Source organism: Rattus rattus, chromosome 18 (assembly GCF_011064425.1).
Source record: "Rattus rattus isolate New Zealand chromosome 18, Rrattus_CSIRO_v1, whole genome shotgun sequence".
In the NCBI taxonomy this organism is placed as follows: Eukaryota; Metazoa; Chordata; class Mammalia; order Rodentia; family Muridae; genus Rattus; species Rattus rattus.
Genome location: NC_046171.1, coordinates 36,785,126 through 36,802,465, shown reverse-complemented (window position 1 = coordinate 36,802,465; position 17,340 = coordinate 36,785,126). Strand labels below are relative to the sequence as shown.

The window sequence follows — 17,340 nt, the reverse complement described above, 5'->3', positions numbered from 1 at the left end:
ATACCCGTTCTAGTTTACCCTCTACTGCTGTGATAAAATACTAATAAAATAGCTTGGGTGAGGGAGAGCTATTTTTTGGCTAAATCTTCCATGTTCTAATACATCATTGATGAAAGACAAGGGAAGAACCTGGAGGAAGAAACTGAAACTGAAACAGGACCATGGAGGTATGCTGCTTACTGACTTGCTCACCAAGGCTTGCCCAGTCTGCTTTCTTGTACAACCCAGGACCACCTGCCCAAAGGTAACACCACCACCAGTGCGCTGGGTCCAGGTCCTTCTACATCAAGCATTAATCAAGAAAATTCCCCAGCCCCACTTGCCTACACTTCTATAAGATGAAAACAGTTCTTCAGCGGAGGTGCCCTGTTCCCAGGTGACTCTCGTCTGTATCAAGTTGACAAAATGTAACCAGTACATTATTGTATTTGTGATAAGTTTAAAAATATGTAATTTAACAGAAAACAATAATTTAATTATTTTTTCCTCTTATGTGTATCGAATGTGCTATTCAGACATCATGTTTGTCAGGAAATTCCATCGACTTTTAGTCATAGCTTTCTTTTTTCTTTTATTTGCACTCCGGCTTGGTTAATGCTAGCATATTCTTATCAAAACGTCCGCAGATCTCTTTGTCAAGACCAGAGGCTGCACGTTCAGAGTTCACTTCATTTCCCAGTGTAGGAGTATCTGTTGTAGCAGTGTTGGCCAGTTCCAGCCTTTCTTGTAATAGATCTTTCTCTACTGGTCACCATGACAAACATTCTCATCTTCCTACCACTCTGAGACTCCTCGGTGTTAGCATTTTCCCTAAGCTCTGCCCAACAATTATTATGTAGCAATTATGTAGCAACTGCCTGGTAGGAGCCCAGAACCAGGTATGTTTGGTGTCGGGGCTTTTCTGTTTGTCTGCCTTCGTCTCTTTCTCTCTTCTCCCTCTCTCCCCACTTGTTCCCTTATTTCTCTCTCTTCTCTTTTTCTGTCCTTCTTTTTGTCCCCATTCTTTCTCTGCTCTATGCCCCTCCCCAGACCTCCTTCCCAGGTCCCAAAGAGGTTTCCTTTTTTACTAGGTCGGCCATGTTGGCTCATACCTGAGGTGGATGCCTCAGCATGGACCTGCTAAGGCACTCCCTCCTGCCGTGTTTTATAAAACATACCATACCACTCAGTATCCTTTTGGTTTTTCTTTCACTTGCATCTCCATATGGTTTTCTCATTGTAGGGCTGTCTCTTCTCATTGTGAGCTCTGCTTCGGCAACTTACCCTATGCCCAATATTGCAGCAATTACTGTGTTGGCTGTATCCTCAACTAGGATTTCTTTTCTGGACTCACAGTTATTCAGTGCTTCTAGGAATTCAGCATTTAGACACCTCATCTTCTATCTCTTATCTTTGTTCTCTTGCTGTTTTACCCTTGAGGTGCCATGAGGATGACAGGACCATTCTAGATCAGCAAATTCTTTCTTTTCATTGTCTCCCTATTTCTATTGCTAAAGACCGAAATTCAATCCGCTGTTATCTTCTCTTTGATTTACTACTCCAGCTTCCTCACCATGCCAGTCTTTTTTTTCTTTTTCTATTGCTTTTCTCATCTTGTGCCAAAATGGCTTTATTTATATTTGTTGACGATAGAATGTATGCATCCCATGTTGACCCCAAACTTACTATGTAGCAAGGGATGCCCTTGAATTGCTGGTGTTGCTACTTCCGACTCACAACAGCTGGGATTAAAGACAGGTGAGCCACACCTGGCTAAAGCCATGCTGAGATTAAACACAGAACCCTGTGCTGAGATTAAACACTGAACCTTGTGCTGAGATTAAACACCGAACCTTGTGCAGGCTAACACTGACAGCTGAGCTATGTCCCAAGACTAAAAGTGGCTTTTATAATGTACGAATTTGATTAAGGTACTTAAATGTAAAGGCATCTACTGGCTTTTCAACAAGTATTAGGATGGATGCCAGGAGGTGGAAAGATGAGAACTGGAGAAGGGGGACAAAAAGTTTTGGGGGGGGATTATCACTAATGATAGTGTCACATATTTCAAACTTTCAGAGGGAGTCTGATTTGTTTATTTTCCATTGTAATTTCACGTATCAAACCCTTATGTTGCACACACACACACACACACACACACACACACAGAAATTTACTTGTCAACTATCTATTACTAGAGAACAATTATAAGGCTGTTTGACGACTGCTCATTTTCCTGACTACAAAGTTCCAAGTTCAGAACAGAAATCTCAGCAGACAGGTCACTGCTGGCCTTGCAACATTTTCTCGTCTTCATTTTAGCTTAATTTCTTATTTTGATAGCTACTTAGGATCATCCTTATTGGAGCACATTACCTATCCAAATCAGCACGTTGCACTTTGATGTTTCCAGCTGTGCAGATGTCAGTCTTCCCTCTCAGTTCTTGATGGATTTTCAGTTTTCCCTATGCTAGCCTTGTAAACTTCCAGCTTCCAGGACGTCTACGTGTTCCAATGCTGTTTCCCATCTGTGGTGCATCCTGTTAGGGACATGGTCTCCCCTTCCTCCATCTGTGGATGCCGATGTATCTACTTGCCAAGACTTCCCTTCCTCTAAGAAACTTTCCTGAGGTGAGGTCCACCTTCTGTACAGTCCCATGCTGCCTAAATTTGCCCTCCCTGCTTGGTGCTAACCTTGGATTTGTGAGTTTCCACAGTTTCACGGTCGCTGGGTTAGTGTCCGGATTATTTGTGATAGAGTACTTATGCCCTGCCTACTGCACAGTTATGTAGTCTTGGGGCCCAAAGAGGACCCCCACATTAAAAGAAATGAAAGGAAGAATAAAACTTATTTGTTGAGTCATAAGTTTCTCCCAAGCATCCGTGTCTATTGATACATTTCGGAAACAGAAATTTTACTCTCTTTAGGCAGAAGTCAGAAGTACAGTCAGCCAAATGACACCTCCACAATGAACCACTATCCTTTGAAGACTGTTTACTACTATTGACCTGGGAAGCGTGTCACACGAATTGTGCCATTTCGTCCTCAGCGATATATAAGACAGGGATTATAGTTTTCTGCATGTAGTAGAAGAGGAAAATAAACTCAAAGGAGGGAATTATTTAGCTAAAGTTAGCTGACAGAGCTAGGGCTCTATGCAATGTCCCAAGTTCATAAAGAACCATTCAGACAGGTGTATTAGTGAGTTTAATAAACACGTGTTTTGATGGATGTACGCATAACACAACACCTATTCAATTCTAGAAAATGCAAGCAGACACAGCGAGAATAGCCATTCTACATTTTTCCAGGCGTTACTCCAGCCTCTGAATTCTCCTGTATTACCTGAAATTGTATGATCGAGCCACACAGAGCATTTTCTAGCCCTTCTTCTTGAGATGGTGGAATTTCACGACTGAGCGGCACTAAGAAGAGAGTGTGGTGTATAACTACACAGTTGATCTCAAAAATCGTTACTCTGAACAAATTAAGTTTTTAATTTCACATCACATGTGTCTCTTAAGTTTGGGTCAACCACTGGTCGGCTGGTCCCTCAACCTCTACTCCATCTTTATCCATGAGCATCTTGTAGGCAGGGCAAATTTTGGGTTGAAGGTTTTGTGGCTGGGCTGATTGGAACAGAGGCTGCCTTTGACCCTGTGGCCTTACATTCCCCTCCCCCCCACCTGTAGGCGCTGACTGCACAGGTGTGCTCCTTCTGTCGCACACTTCAACAATGCCTAACAGCTCTGTTGCTCTCACTGCTGCCCCTGGCCCGAGTACCCCCAGGGAAAACTGGCAATCACATTATCAAGCTAAAATTCTTGCAGAGTGGAAACAATTGTGAAACATTTGGATACACAATACTGCACAAATTAACATTTGCTCCAGTTGTATCATCAAGATAAATATTTCAATATGGAAAATATTAGCCCCCAAAGGCAGATATGTTTGATGTGAAAATAAGCTTTCTTTTGGCAGCATTTACCAGGGTAGAGGTGGCAGCATGAAAGCTGTTGAAATATGGCTAAATTTGCTCACTAGCAGTTTATAAAAGATCTGTCTTTTAAACATTGTATTACTTAAAAAAAATGCAGAAATCAAAATAATTGTAACAGAACTAAAATGGTTATGATGTTGTTTTGAATGTCTCAAGTGTTGTAAAATGTCTGCCCCATAATATTATTCAAAATGTATATGGGAGCAGTGGGGGACGTACAGTGGGAAATTAATATGACCAAAATACATGCTAGAGTTGTATGAAATCTCAAAGGCTAAATATACTCAAAATATATTTGCTTTTTTCCCTCTCCCACCATGTTCAAAGTTGTTGTTTTCTTTGAATTATATCTATAATATCTGTCTGTCTATCTATCTATCTGTCTATCTATCTATCTATCTATCTATTTATCTATCTATCTATCTATCTATCTATGAATGTATATAATGTACAATTTGGAACATGTCTGATCTATCTTGTCATGTGGAAGTACAATGCATGTTTTTAATATCTTATTAAATGAGGAATTATGTATTTTTACTATCTTCATAGATACACTGTGTGGATAAATGTCTAACGGGAAGAAATTTCTATCAACAATTTATTGTATCACTTTACAAATTATCTGTAGGTTATTGTATATTTCTAAGTGATTCTATGAAGTAACAAATAATTTATGATAAGGACATTTAGTTTAAAAAAAACTCGAAATTTATTAAGGTTTAGAAAATAGCTTAAAATTTCCTCCCCTCCCCACTGCATTTAGGGCAAACATTGAAATCAACATATTATTCTCTCTGGAATTAGTTATATATTAAACTGCTGTCAGGAAACCTTAGAACTTATTAGCTTTTAGGGAAAACACTTCCAATTCATATTTTGTACATTTAAGTAATATATTCTTACTATGACTCTAAAACCTGTCTAAACCACCATTAACATTTTGAAAGAAACTTCCCTAGTTCTTACCAAACAGAAATAAATAACACCTGACAACCGCATTAGGGAGCATAAACATAAAATTACCCGTTATTAAAAACCGAGCACATTTTTCTCGAAGAAATATATGACTCAGCTATAAACTAGTATGTTTGCCATTCACACTAATGTTTCTACATTATGTTCAATCTTCTAAAAAGCTGACATGGAAAATAATGGTGTAATAAACTAATTCATCATAATGTATAAAAGAAACTGCTGGAATAAATTGTAATAACCTTTCAAAAACTAGCAGCTTTTAAAAGTATTAATTTCTACTCCAGATAATTGGAAAAGACACCTGGGTGGGTGGGCAATATTTTTTATAGGATTGCTCTGTCAGGAGCTCGAGATTGTCTCAGGACTCAGCACTGATCATTTAGCACTAAATGACAGCAAATCTTGCAAATGGGTCTTCTTAGATGGTGTTCGCCATAAATTACCAAACCCTATTCCCTTCAAGGTCAGCTGCACAAAAGGGCAGGTATGAAACGGCCTTTGTGGAGACCTAGAGCGGTCCTTGGGTTTCACGTAAATGGACAATAGTTGTGTTGACTGCCATGAAATCAACTTAATGGACGGATGACATAAATTACCATCAAACTTTGACAGCATTCCTCTTTATGAGAGAATAGACAGGTGCTTTTATCTCAAAGCTGGGGAAAATGGATAACGATATGTTAGCATTTTTATTATAATCATAAATATTTTAACAATGTTAAGTGGGGAATGAATTAATACTTGGAGCTACAACTTGTTTTACCTGATGCATTGAAAGCAGTACCTAAGTGACACTGGCTTTCTGCCTGCGTGTAGTTTCAAAGGAAGGTTCCATTGACCTGACAACCTTTCTCCTGAACACAAATAACTAGAGGTAATAATTGTTGCTTTCTAGTCTGTTTTATTCATGTGATCTACGAGGCTTGGGGGGAAAAAGCTAGCTGCCTGAATCCTCACTATCTCAACTAAGTCATTGATTTACCTGTCCTGGGGTTCTTGCTTCCCATCTGCACAAGTGAAGAAACTGTCACACTAAGCCACTGTGAAAACAATTGAGTTAACTTGGAGAAGAAGGCATCGTGAAACCCTCATCTTGGTTAGAATACCATACCGATACGTTTATAAAGATAGGCTACTTTACTCTGAATTCACAATTTAAAAAAATCAATGGTTGGTGGAAAACACAACAGCTAAACTAAAACAGCAGGAACTTGGATGTAAATGAAACACCACTATTTAGGTTAGCTTTCTTCGGTCATCTAATTCTTGGCATCCTGCAACTGTAGTTATTAGAGAATATTGTGCTAGAATAAAGATTAACTCCTTATCAGCCACTCTTATGCATATTCATTTTCTCTTAAACTGTAGGAATTTAACAGAATATTTTGCATAACACAAATGATGCATTGAATAAAGGTATCTTCCAAGGTGGAATTTCCTATTATGACTACTATATATAATGTTTCTGTAACCATAATTACATTGTAAAGAATATAAGTCCCAATGCAGGATGTACTTCCTAGGTAGTCACAGGGTTGCTGGTCTTTCTTTGTGCCATCCTGTCTATTTATTTCTTTCATTCTGTCCCTATTGCCACTTCTGTCCAGAACCTCATCACCTTAGACCTGAATTATTGCAGGAGCTCTGTTGTTCTGGTCTCTTTCCACTAATTCATCCTGCCTTATCCTGCCAAATTAATCTTTTTAAAAGCATTACTTTAATTACGCCACTCCTCTGCTCAAAATTTTCAATAACTGCCATCACATGGGGGGCCAAAGGCCAGAGTCTTTAGGAGAATAAAGGCTGTGGGTGTCTGACTTCTTCTCCCCTTCTAGATGTGTTTTCTGGAGTTTCCCTGCACAAAACTTCACGACACGGTTTTTGTTGTCTCTCAACATCTAAGAGTCCCTCCCTAGGCTGTGACTTCAATCTCTTTTCAGATGTAGGAGAAGATTTGTAAACCTTGTCCACCCAAAACCCTCCTAGTCAGGAACTTGGAGCACTCTTCTAATTTTGTTGCTTGGTATTAAACTTTAATTTATTTTGGTATTATACTATTATAAAATTGTGTGTCATATAATTGCTCACTAATTAATTTGCAAAGCTCATGAAAGGCAGGGTTTTTGAGTTCTTATTATCTGTCGAGGAGGCCAGCATGAGGTCAGAAAACAGCAGCATCAATTAGACACTTGTGTAGTGATTGAATGCCAAGGGCTGCAGTAAGCCTCCTGTAAGATCAGGACCGGAACCATTGGGATATGCTACGTTGTAACTCCGGATGTTTCAGAATAACAGTTGATACTTGTGAGACAATTTCCCTGAGTTTAACTAACTTGATTTTATGGTTTTGGTTCTTTGTGATACTCTACATGATGAAGCACAAGTTCAGTGCACAGATATGTAATCTTAAAATCTTACTTTGAGGCAAATCTGGGCAGCAATAAAATCAACATAAAACTAATGTGTGGCAATTGAATAAACAGTAACTTCGTAATAGTTTCTGGCCACCATAAAACTCATTCACTTCTAAATAAAACTGAAATCAATGAAGGAATAGAGCCGAAATCATTGAAGGAATAGATTAAGAGGAAAAGATAAGAATGACTTAGTCTGAAGGCTTTACTTAGATTAAAGTATTATATAATAAAGAGAATAACTGGTACAGATCAGGAAGAGCTGATTGGCCATCAGAGCTGTTCTTTATGAGGTATATTTTCTTGTATCCACAATTCAATGTCCTTGGACCATAATATTCTGTACGGCAAGTGGAACTCATATATGAACTTCTAATTTATCTGGAAATGCTGGGATGAATGAACCCCTTTGAGTGGTTTATTAGGGTGACGGATTTAAATCTCTGTGGAACTCTAACCCAGCACCTGGCACATTAATAAATGGTAGCTATTATTAATTATTGTTTTTGTTTTGGTTGTGTCTCTTTTCACGTATTCCAATCCAGCTTACCTGAAAGTTGAAGAGCAAGGGTACTGGAATTAAATAGGCTTGTGTTGGCTTTATTTTTTATTGGCTTTAGTATTTATTATCTTATTATTTATTAAACTGCCTAAGCCTCAATTTCCCTAGGTGTCTAAGATTGTGAACTATCTCCATGAAGCAATTGAACACACACACATACACACACACACACACACACACATGCACACACACACACACATGCACACACACACACACACACATACACACACACACAAGACCAAGAATCAAAAACAAAAGTGTCCAGCATTGTGTTTGGTGGCTTTATGTCAGCTTGATATAGCTAAAGTCATTTTGGAAGAAGGAACCCCAATTGAAGAAATGACTCCCCCTACCAGTCTTACCTATAAGTAAGCCTGTGGTGCCTTTTCTTGATTGATAATTGAGGTGTGAGGGGTCTTCTCACCGTGGGTGGTACCACCCCTAAGGTAGTCTTAGGTTTTATAGGAAAGCAAGCTGAGTAATTTATAAGGTGCAAGCCAGTCAGAAGCACTCCTCCATAGCCTCTGCTTCAGTTATTTCTTCCAGGTTCTTGTCTTGAGCTCCTGTCCCTCATCGAGGAATGTGACTTGAGAGTTGTAAGATGAAGTAACACCCCCTCCTCCCTGGCAAGTTGACTTTGGTCGTGTTGTTTTACCACAGCAATAGAAGCCCCACTAAGTCAAGCACAGAACAGGAACCCCATGAGTATCAAATCCAATGCCTGAGTATTTTCAGACAATGCTGTCCTACTGTGTGTTGAAGAATATATGCTTAGGAACACTTTAAGTGAGAGCCAGAAACCTTTCTCCATTGTGTGGTACTACTTTGCAATACTACTATAAACTGGAATTGTACACGTGTAATTATTTTTTAAAAGGGGGGAACAGTATTTGTATAGATACAGTTTACAAAACACCTTTGTAACTGAGCACTACATCTCCCCAATATGCCCTGGATTAGTCACTTGCTGTCATCTTCCTGTAATCACTATCCCTGTGTCCCATTCTTTCATCATGATGCTTAATAAGTAACAGTAACGATCAATGCCCCCTCCAAAGGAGGCCATTAAAGACCTCAAATGAATTGCTGCCATTATAAGCTTATATTTTTAGAAATACTTGACAGTCAGAATTGGACAGATGGAATTGAGCAATTGATCATAGAGTCTCCCTCTCAGCAATAGATCTCAGAAGCAGAGCCTTTTCGGGGCAGGCTTTCACAGTGGACACATAACGCTGCTTTCCTCCTTTCTCATTGATTTCTAAGATACTGGTGAAGGTATCCTTGAAGTTACCTGTTCTCGTGCAGGCTAAAGTACGGCTTTGTAAAACAATCTAGTGGTTGGCATCTGAAACAATGGATGGACAAAAGAGTAAAAGGAAAAAAATGGTAACTCCCTTAAATCTAAATAAAATCTTTATGCTGTATGCTACGCTTAATGCATTTTTAATTCGGTAGGAATGCAATTAAGTGCTAAGAAACAGAAAGAACCTCACAGTTTTCTGAGATTGAGATGTTTTTAGTATCAGAATAACTGAAGCTTATACTTAAAAGTTCAGTAAATGTATTCACTCCCCAACAGTATATACAATGTCGTAAATCCAGACTAACACAGTAGAAGATCTTAGCGTGTTCCAGGCATGCTGTGTGGTATACATGTAATGCTAAAATCTATGCATTTATAGGTTGTATTACTCATAAAGTTCCTGATAGATAGTTTGCCAAAGAATCATTCCTCAAATGAGACTCCATATACAATAGTCTTGAATTCCAATTTTTAACCCATTGATTTAGATTGGTTAAACAATGAGTTAGATGCAGAGGAATGAAAACAGCTACAGATATTTCTCATGACACTTAAAGAACACAAATCTGTGGTTAGGCATGCTTGATGTTGCAGTTGAGTTCTTCCTGTTCTACAAGGAGCTAAGGTCCTGGGAGGATGTAATGAACCAGAACACAGGCAGGCCACTCCTCTTGAATGACTTCATCTTTATTATAATATCCTGAGCATTGGGATTTTGATAGCCTTCCCTCATGGGCTTTAAAGTGGGACTCAAAGGAAGATCTGTTTTTCCATGATCTGTCATGGTAGGGTCACAAACTTTGAATATGCCATATAAAAGATTTTTTTTACACAAAATAAAATAAAAATAGCAAGCCAGGGATCATTCAGGGCTGCTAATTTGTCCCATTTGAGCATCACTGGAGTATATTTGAATTTCTCTAACTGTAATAAAAGTCTACCTTTTGTATCTACTCTGCTGTTGATTCTTGCCATAGAAGACCAATAATACTTTGGGCAGTCCTCAGTCTACTGATTATGGCCATGCAGTTACATTTTAAAACATGAATAATCAAACAAACAAAGTCCCACTAAATATTGTGGGTCTCTGATATTTAAGCACTGATAAATGTGCAGCATTGGATGAGCATTGGTACTGGCCTGTGAGACCATGGAAATCAGCCTGGGAATCTACATTCATAAAAGAAACCTTACTAAAGCTTAAAGCACACCTTGCATTGCACACAATAATAGCGGGAGACTTCAACACCCCACTTTGATCAATGGACAGATCATGGAAACAGAAATTAACAGAGACACAGAGAAACTAACATAAGTTATGAACCAAATGGATTTAACAGATATCTATAGAACATTTCATCCTCAAACAAAAGAATATACCTTCTTTTCAGTACCTCATGGTACTGTCTCCAAAACTGATCATATACTCGGTCACAAAACAGTCCTCAACAGATACAAGAAGATTTAAATAATTCCATGCATTCTGTCAGATCATCATGCACTAAGGTTGGTCTTCAAAAAACAAAAGAAAGAAAGAAAGCAACCAACAGAAAGCAATCAACAGAAAGCAATCAACAGAAAGCCCATATACACATGGAAGCTGAACAATGCTCTACTCAATGACAACTTGGTCAAGGAAGAAATAAAGAAAGGAATTAAAGACTTTTTAGAATTTAATGAAAATGAAGGCACAACATACCCAAACTTATGGGGCACAATGAAAGCAATGCTAAGAGGAAAACTCAGAGCTCCAAAAAGAAACTGGAGAGAGCCACTAGCAGCTTGACAGCACACCTAAAAGCTTTAGAACATAAAGAAACATATACACACAAGAAGGGTAGATGGCAGGAAATAATCAAACTTGGCTGAAATCAACCAAGTAGAAACAGAAAGAACTTTACAAAGAATCAATAAAACCTGAGCTGGTTCTTTGAGAAAATCAACAAGATAGATAAAGCCTTAGACAAACTAACCAGAGGGCACAGAGACAGTATCCAAATTAACAAAATCAGAAATGAAAAGGGACACATAACAACAGAAACTGAGGGAATTAAAAAAATTATCAGATCTTATGACAAAAGCCTATACTCAATAAAATGGGACATTCTGGATGAAGTGGACAATTTTCTAGAAGTTACCAGGTACCAAAGTTAAATCAGGATCAGATCAACCATCTAAACAGTCCTATTACTCCTAAATAAATAGAAGCAGTCATTAGAAGTTTCCCAATCAAAAAAGGCACAGGACCAGATGGGTTTAGTGCAGAATTCTATCAGACCTTCATAGACCTAATACCAATACTCTCCAAACTATTCCACAAAATAAAAACAGAAGGAACACTACCCAATTCCTTCTATGAAGCCACATTTATGCTTATACCTAAACCACACAAAGACTCAACAAAGAAAGAGGACTTTAGATCAAATTCCCTAGTGTATACCAATGCAAAAATACTCAATAAAATTCTTGCAAACTGAATACAAGAACACATCAAAATGATCATCCATCATGATCAAGTAGGCTTTATCCCAGGGATGCAGGGATGGTTCAATATATGGAAATCCATCAATGAAATCCACTATATAGACAAACTCAAAGAAAAAAAAGTTTTTTTCATCTCATTAGATGCTCATAAAGCATTTGACAAAATTCAGTACCCCTTTATGTGAAAAGTCTTGGGAAGGTCAGGAATTCAAGGCCCATACCTAAACATAGCAAAAGCAATATACAGCAAGCCAGTAGCCAACATCAAACTAAATGGAGAGAAACTTGAAGCAATCCCACTGAAATCAAGGACTAGCAGAGGCTGTCCACTCTCTCCCTACCTATTCAATGTAGTACTCCAAGTCCTAACCAGAGCAATCAGAAAACAAAAAGAGGTCAAAAGGATACAAATAGGAAAGGAAAAAGTCAAAATGTGACTATTCACAGATGATATAATAGTATACTTAAGTGATGCCAAAAATTCTACCAGAGACTCCCAAACCTGATGAACAACTTCAACAAAGTGGCTGGATATAAAATCAACTCAAACAAATCAGTAGCCTACCTCTTCTCAAAGGATAAACAGGTTGAGAAAAAAAATTAGGGAAATGACACCCTTCACAATAGTCACAAATAATATAAAATACCTTGGTGTGACTCTAACCAAGCAAGGGAATAATCTGTATGACAAGAACTTCAAGTCTCTGAAGAAAGAAATTGAAGATCTCAGAAGATGGAAAGACCTCCCATGCTCATGCATTGACAGGATTAATATTGTCAAAATGGCCATCTTGCCAAAAGCAATCTGCAAATTCAATGCAATCCCCATCAAAATTCCAACTCAATTCTTCATAGAGTTAGAAAGCACAATTTACAAATTTATTTGGAATAACAAAAAAAACCAAGCAACAACAACAACAACAACAACAATTACAACAAAGGGTAGCAAAACCTATTCTCAACAATTAAAAATCTTCTGGGGAAGTCACCATCCTTGACCTTAAGTTGTATTATAGAGTGATAGTGATAAAAACTGGATGATATTGGTACAGAGACAAGCAGGTAGATCAATGGAACAGAATTGAAGACCCAGAAATGAACCCACATACATATGATCACTTGTTCTTTGACAAAGGAGGTAAAACAATTCAGTGGAAAAAAGATAGCATTTTCAACATACTGGTGCTGGTTCAACTGGTAATCAGCATGTAGAAGAATGCAAATTGATCTAATCTTGTCACCCTGTACAAAGCTCAAGTCCAAGTGGATCAAGAACCTCCTCATTAAAACCAGATACACTCAAACTAATAGAAGAAAAAGTGCGGAAGAGCCTCGAACACATGGGCACTGAGGAAAATTTTTTGAATAGCACACCAATGGCTTATGCTCTGAGATCAAGAATCAACATATGGGACCTCATAAAATTATAAAGCTTCTATAAGGACATAAACGGCAACCAACAGATCAGTAAACATCCTTACCAATCATATATCTGATAGAGGGCTAATATCAAATTTATACAAAGAACTCAAGAAGTTAGACTCCACAGAATCAAATCACCCTATTAAAAATGGGGTACAGAGCTAAACAAAGAATTCTCATCTGCGGAATATTGAATGCCTGAGAAGTACCTAAAGAAATGTTCAACATCCTTAGTCATCAGGAAAATGCAAATCAAAACAACCCTGAGAGTCTACCTCACACCAGTCAGAATGACTAAGATAAAAACTCAGGTGACAGCAGATGCTGGCAAGGATGTGGAGAAAGAGGAACACTCCTCCATTGTTGGTGGAATTGGAAGCTGGTACAACCACTCTGGTAATCAGTCTGGAGATTACTCAGAAAATTGGACATTGCACTACCTGAGGATCCAGCTATACCACGCCTGGGCATATACCCAAAAGATGTCCCAACATATAACAAAGACACAGGCTCCACTATGTTCATAGCAGCCTTATCTATAATAGTCAGTAGTTGGAAAGAACCCAGATGTCCCTCAACCGAGGAATGAATACAGAAATTGTGGTACATTTACACAATGGACTACTACTCAGCTATTAAAAACAATGATTTCATGAAATTTATAGGCAAGTGGATGGAACTGGAAAATATCATCCTGAGTGAGGTAACCCAATCACAGAAAAACACACATGGTATGCACTTACTGATAAGTGGATATTAGCCCCAAAACTGGGATTACCCAAGATACAATCCACAGACCACATGAAGCTCAAGAAGGATGACCAAAGTGAGGGTGCTTCAGTCCTTCTTAGATGGCAGAACAAAAATATTCATAGGAAGAAATACAGAGACTAAGTTTGGAGCAGAGACTGAAGGTAAGGCCATCCAGAGACTGCCCTACCTGGGCATCTAGCCCATATACATACAGACACCAAACCCAGACACTATTGCTGATGCCAAGAACTGCGTGCTGACAGGAGCCTGATATAGCTGTCTCCTGAGAGGCTCTGCCAGAGCATGACCGATACAGAGACGGACATTCGTAGCCAACCATTGAACTGAGAACTGGCTCCCCATAGGACTAATTAGATAAAATATTAAAAGAGCTGAAGGGGTTTGGAACCCCATAAGAACAACCAACCAGAGCTCCCAGGTACTAAACCACCACCCAAAGAGTACACATAGACAGACCCATGGCTGCAGCTGCATGTGTAGCAGAGGATGGGTACCAACTGGGGGAGAAGCCCTTGGTCCTGTCAAAGGTTGGCACCCCCCCCCATAGGGGAATGTCATGGTGGGGAGGTGGGAAGGAGGGGAAATCTCTTATAGAAGAAGGGGAGGGGATGGGATAGGGGGGGCTTATGGCCCAGAAACTGGGAAAGGAAATAACTTTTGAAATGTAAATAAAAATATCCAATAAAAATAAATAAATAAGAAAAAAAGAAAAGAAAGGAAAAGCAGCCTGATTTCGTGTTGAGCTAAGGCTAGAAACCCTGGTACCCTGAATGGACAGTAGGAGCTTTGCATGATACCTGATCATCAGGTCCCTGTCACTAGCTCCAGCCCTCCACAGATGTGTGCCCATCAGTCACGTAAAGACAAAGTTTCAAGCCCCTCTACAGGTCAAGTAGGCTCAAGACAGATCTCCATTCTAATGAGTTATGGAAAGGCCTGAAGGCTTAGCCAATTAACTTTCCTTCCCAGACACTCCTCCCTCCCTGTATTTAACCTGAGGCTCACTTTGAGAACTGGGGTATGGTTTTATTCATCCACTTTTCACCAGGACAATAAAATGCCTTAAAACCATAGACTGCCTCCTATTGGGATCAGCAGCGGGGAGCCATGGAGAAGGCCTTCACCTACAGAGCCATCTAATCTGTAGTAGAACACCTCTCTGTGCTCCCAGCCAATGCCAAGCCAATCTGAACCCAAGCCTGCAGCAGTCAAGCTAAGCCAAGATCAAGCCTGCAAAGCCAAAAACTCTCCCCTCTACCAGCCGCCGGAGCTCCCCCTTACCCCCTCGGCCCTGGGGTTGATCCAGCCCGTGGAACCCCACTCCATTCTCAGCTCTTCCGCCGCTTTCAGTGGGGCCTGGATGACCGAGAACCTGAGAACCAGATTTCTCCATTCCTGGCCTAAGTCTGGGGAGACCCCGAGCCTGCTCCATCTGTCCATTACCTCAGACTGCACCCACGCTGGAGCGGTGTCCCGGGACTTCCCTCCAGCCCAACACCTGCCTGGCAATGGTGTGGGGTAAGCAAGGTCAACTTCCCACTCCTGCCTCTCCCCGAGCAGCCATACGCTGTGACGGAGCAGACACAGGATCCCAAAACCCTACACCGACCTGTTACTATTTCTGCTCTCAGTGTGCTCAACACAGTAGGCTGTTTGTGTTTCTTTGATCTTTGTTTTCTTTCTCGTGTTTATATCTTGACCATTGCCTCCCATGAGCTTGACCATTTGCGGACTTAACTGCATCAGTATTTATCTTACTCACAACTATTTGGCTGTTCTACTTTAAATCTCTCTCCCTATTTTACCTTACCTAGTCTTAGGAGCAATCCAACAATATGCATAGAATTTGTCTTTTATTTTTTAATAGGATGTGGCCTGTCAAGACTCTCGTGTTGAGGCTTGCTCTCCGTAGGAAGGTCTCAGCACTTTGAAATGAATAGATTGTGTAAGTTTTCACTCAACCATGACTAAATCCTTCACTGGGTTAATGGTATGATATAATTGTTGAAACATGTTGGAAAGTAGAAGGTAGAGACAGGCTGGGGAAAGGAGGTAGTGGAAATGTGTCTTTAAAGGATTCATCTTGTCCTGGACCCATCCTCCCATGCTTTGTTTTCTGCCTGCCGTGAGTTGCTAAATGTTTCCTTACCAAGCCCTTCCACCATAGTAATCGTCACAAACTCGGAAACAAGGAGTCAACTGACCATAATCACTGAGACTGTGAGCTAAAATCAAACTTTCTCTTTGAAGTTGTTTATCAATGGTATCTGTCCCAGTGGTGAAAGCTTGCCAACATTCTTATTATCCCTGTTCTTGGAGACCAGAAAATTAAAGAATAGAATGTTTTACCATATACCCTTAACATGGTCCCAATTGAAAATGGCTGAACAAGTGAGCAAACATTATCTACTTAAAATATGTCCGCTCTTAGTCTGTTCATCTTCCCTATCATAAGACAAGGAAAGAGTTACTTGGGAATATTGTTTAGCAAGTACAGACATCAAAGACAAAGGCTTTCTATATTCAAAGAAGTAATGATAGCTTTCAGCAAGGAGGAAAGGGGAATATTGAAACTAGAGAGTGAGAAGAGATTGACAATCATATTGTAGAATATTTTAAAAGCTCAAAAGACCAGGGAAGACCTTGTACTGGACGTCCACTGAGAGGTTCTGCATAGACACTTCTGTGTGCAGGCAAGCATTGTTGAAGTACTGTTCAGAGTGCTGGTGAGGCAGCCGGTGAGGATGGCCGTATGTGAGCGGAAGTGGAGAAGGTTAGAGGGAGGCCCTCCATACACGTACCTACATTCAGACACGCCTCAGTTACTCCAGACAGGATTATCTGGCTAGTGGTTGTCTCATGGCCTCGTTTCACCTCCTGGTTGTCCCATTCCTCCTTGTAAGCACCTGGAAAATGATTATTACAGTTCGATTTTAAAATCCTTTCCTCTAGTAGCTGTGTTTAAACACACACACACACACACACACACACACACACACACACACACACACTCTTGTGGAAAGAGACATAGTCTTGATGGTAGACGATATTTCTGCCATGGTTATTCTAGTTCTTTTTAAAAACCAATTTATTGATAAGAACCATAAATCGCAATGTGCATTTTAACCCTAGAATACAATAAACAATTACTCATTCTACTTGATCGGGAGGTGGGGATAAACATGGGAGACTCCCACATATACTCCAAATAATGTTCTTAAGCAGAACTATGTTTCCTATCTGGAGACTGAGGTTTTGATGTGAGCGTAGCTAAATATATTCTCTTTAAAAATCCTACATTTTCTGCATCTTCGTGCCGACCTTTCAAGAGCGCAGATGACTCTCCACATCAATCATGCTCACCTTTGGCTAGAGGCTACCAGGAGACTGAGGAATTTTCTAGCTACAGAGTGAATGTTT

At 39.6% G+C, this 17,340-nt stretch overlaps 1 protein-coding gene across 1 annotated transcript in view; it reads right to left on the bottom strand.

Annotated features, from left to right (window-relative positions):
• The window catches only part of Hs3st5 (heparan sulfate-glucosamine 3-sulfotransferase 5), a 128,118-nt gene extending 111,193 nt beyond the window's left edge, over positions 1-16,925 (bottom strand). The window contains exon 1 of the mRNA XM_032888438.1: positions 16,722-16,925. The gene's annotated coding sequence lies outside the window, so the exon portion shown is untranslated. The remainder of the gene's footprint in view (positions 1-16,721) is intronic.
• Between the last annotated feature and the right edge of the window lie 415 nt (positions 16,926-17,340).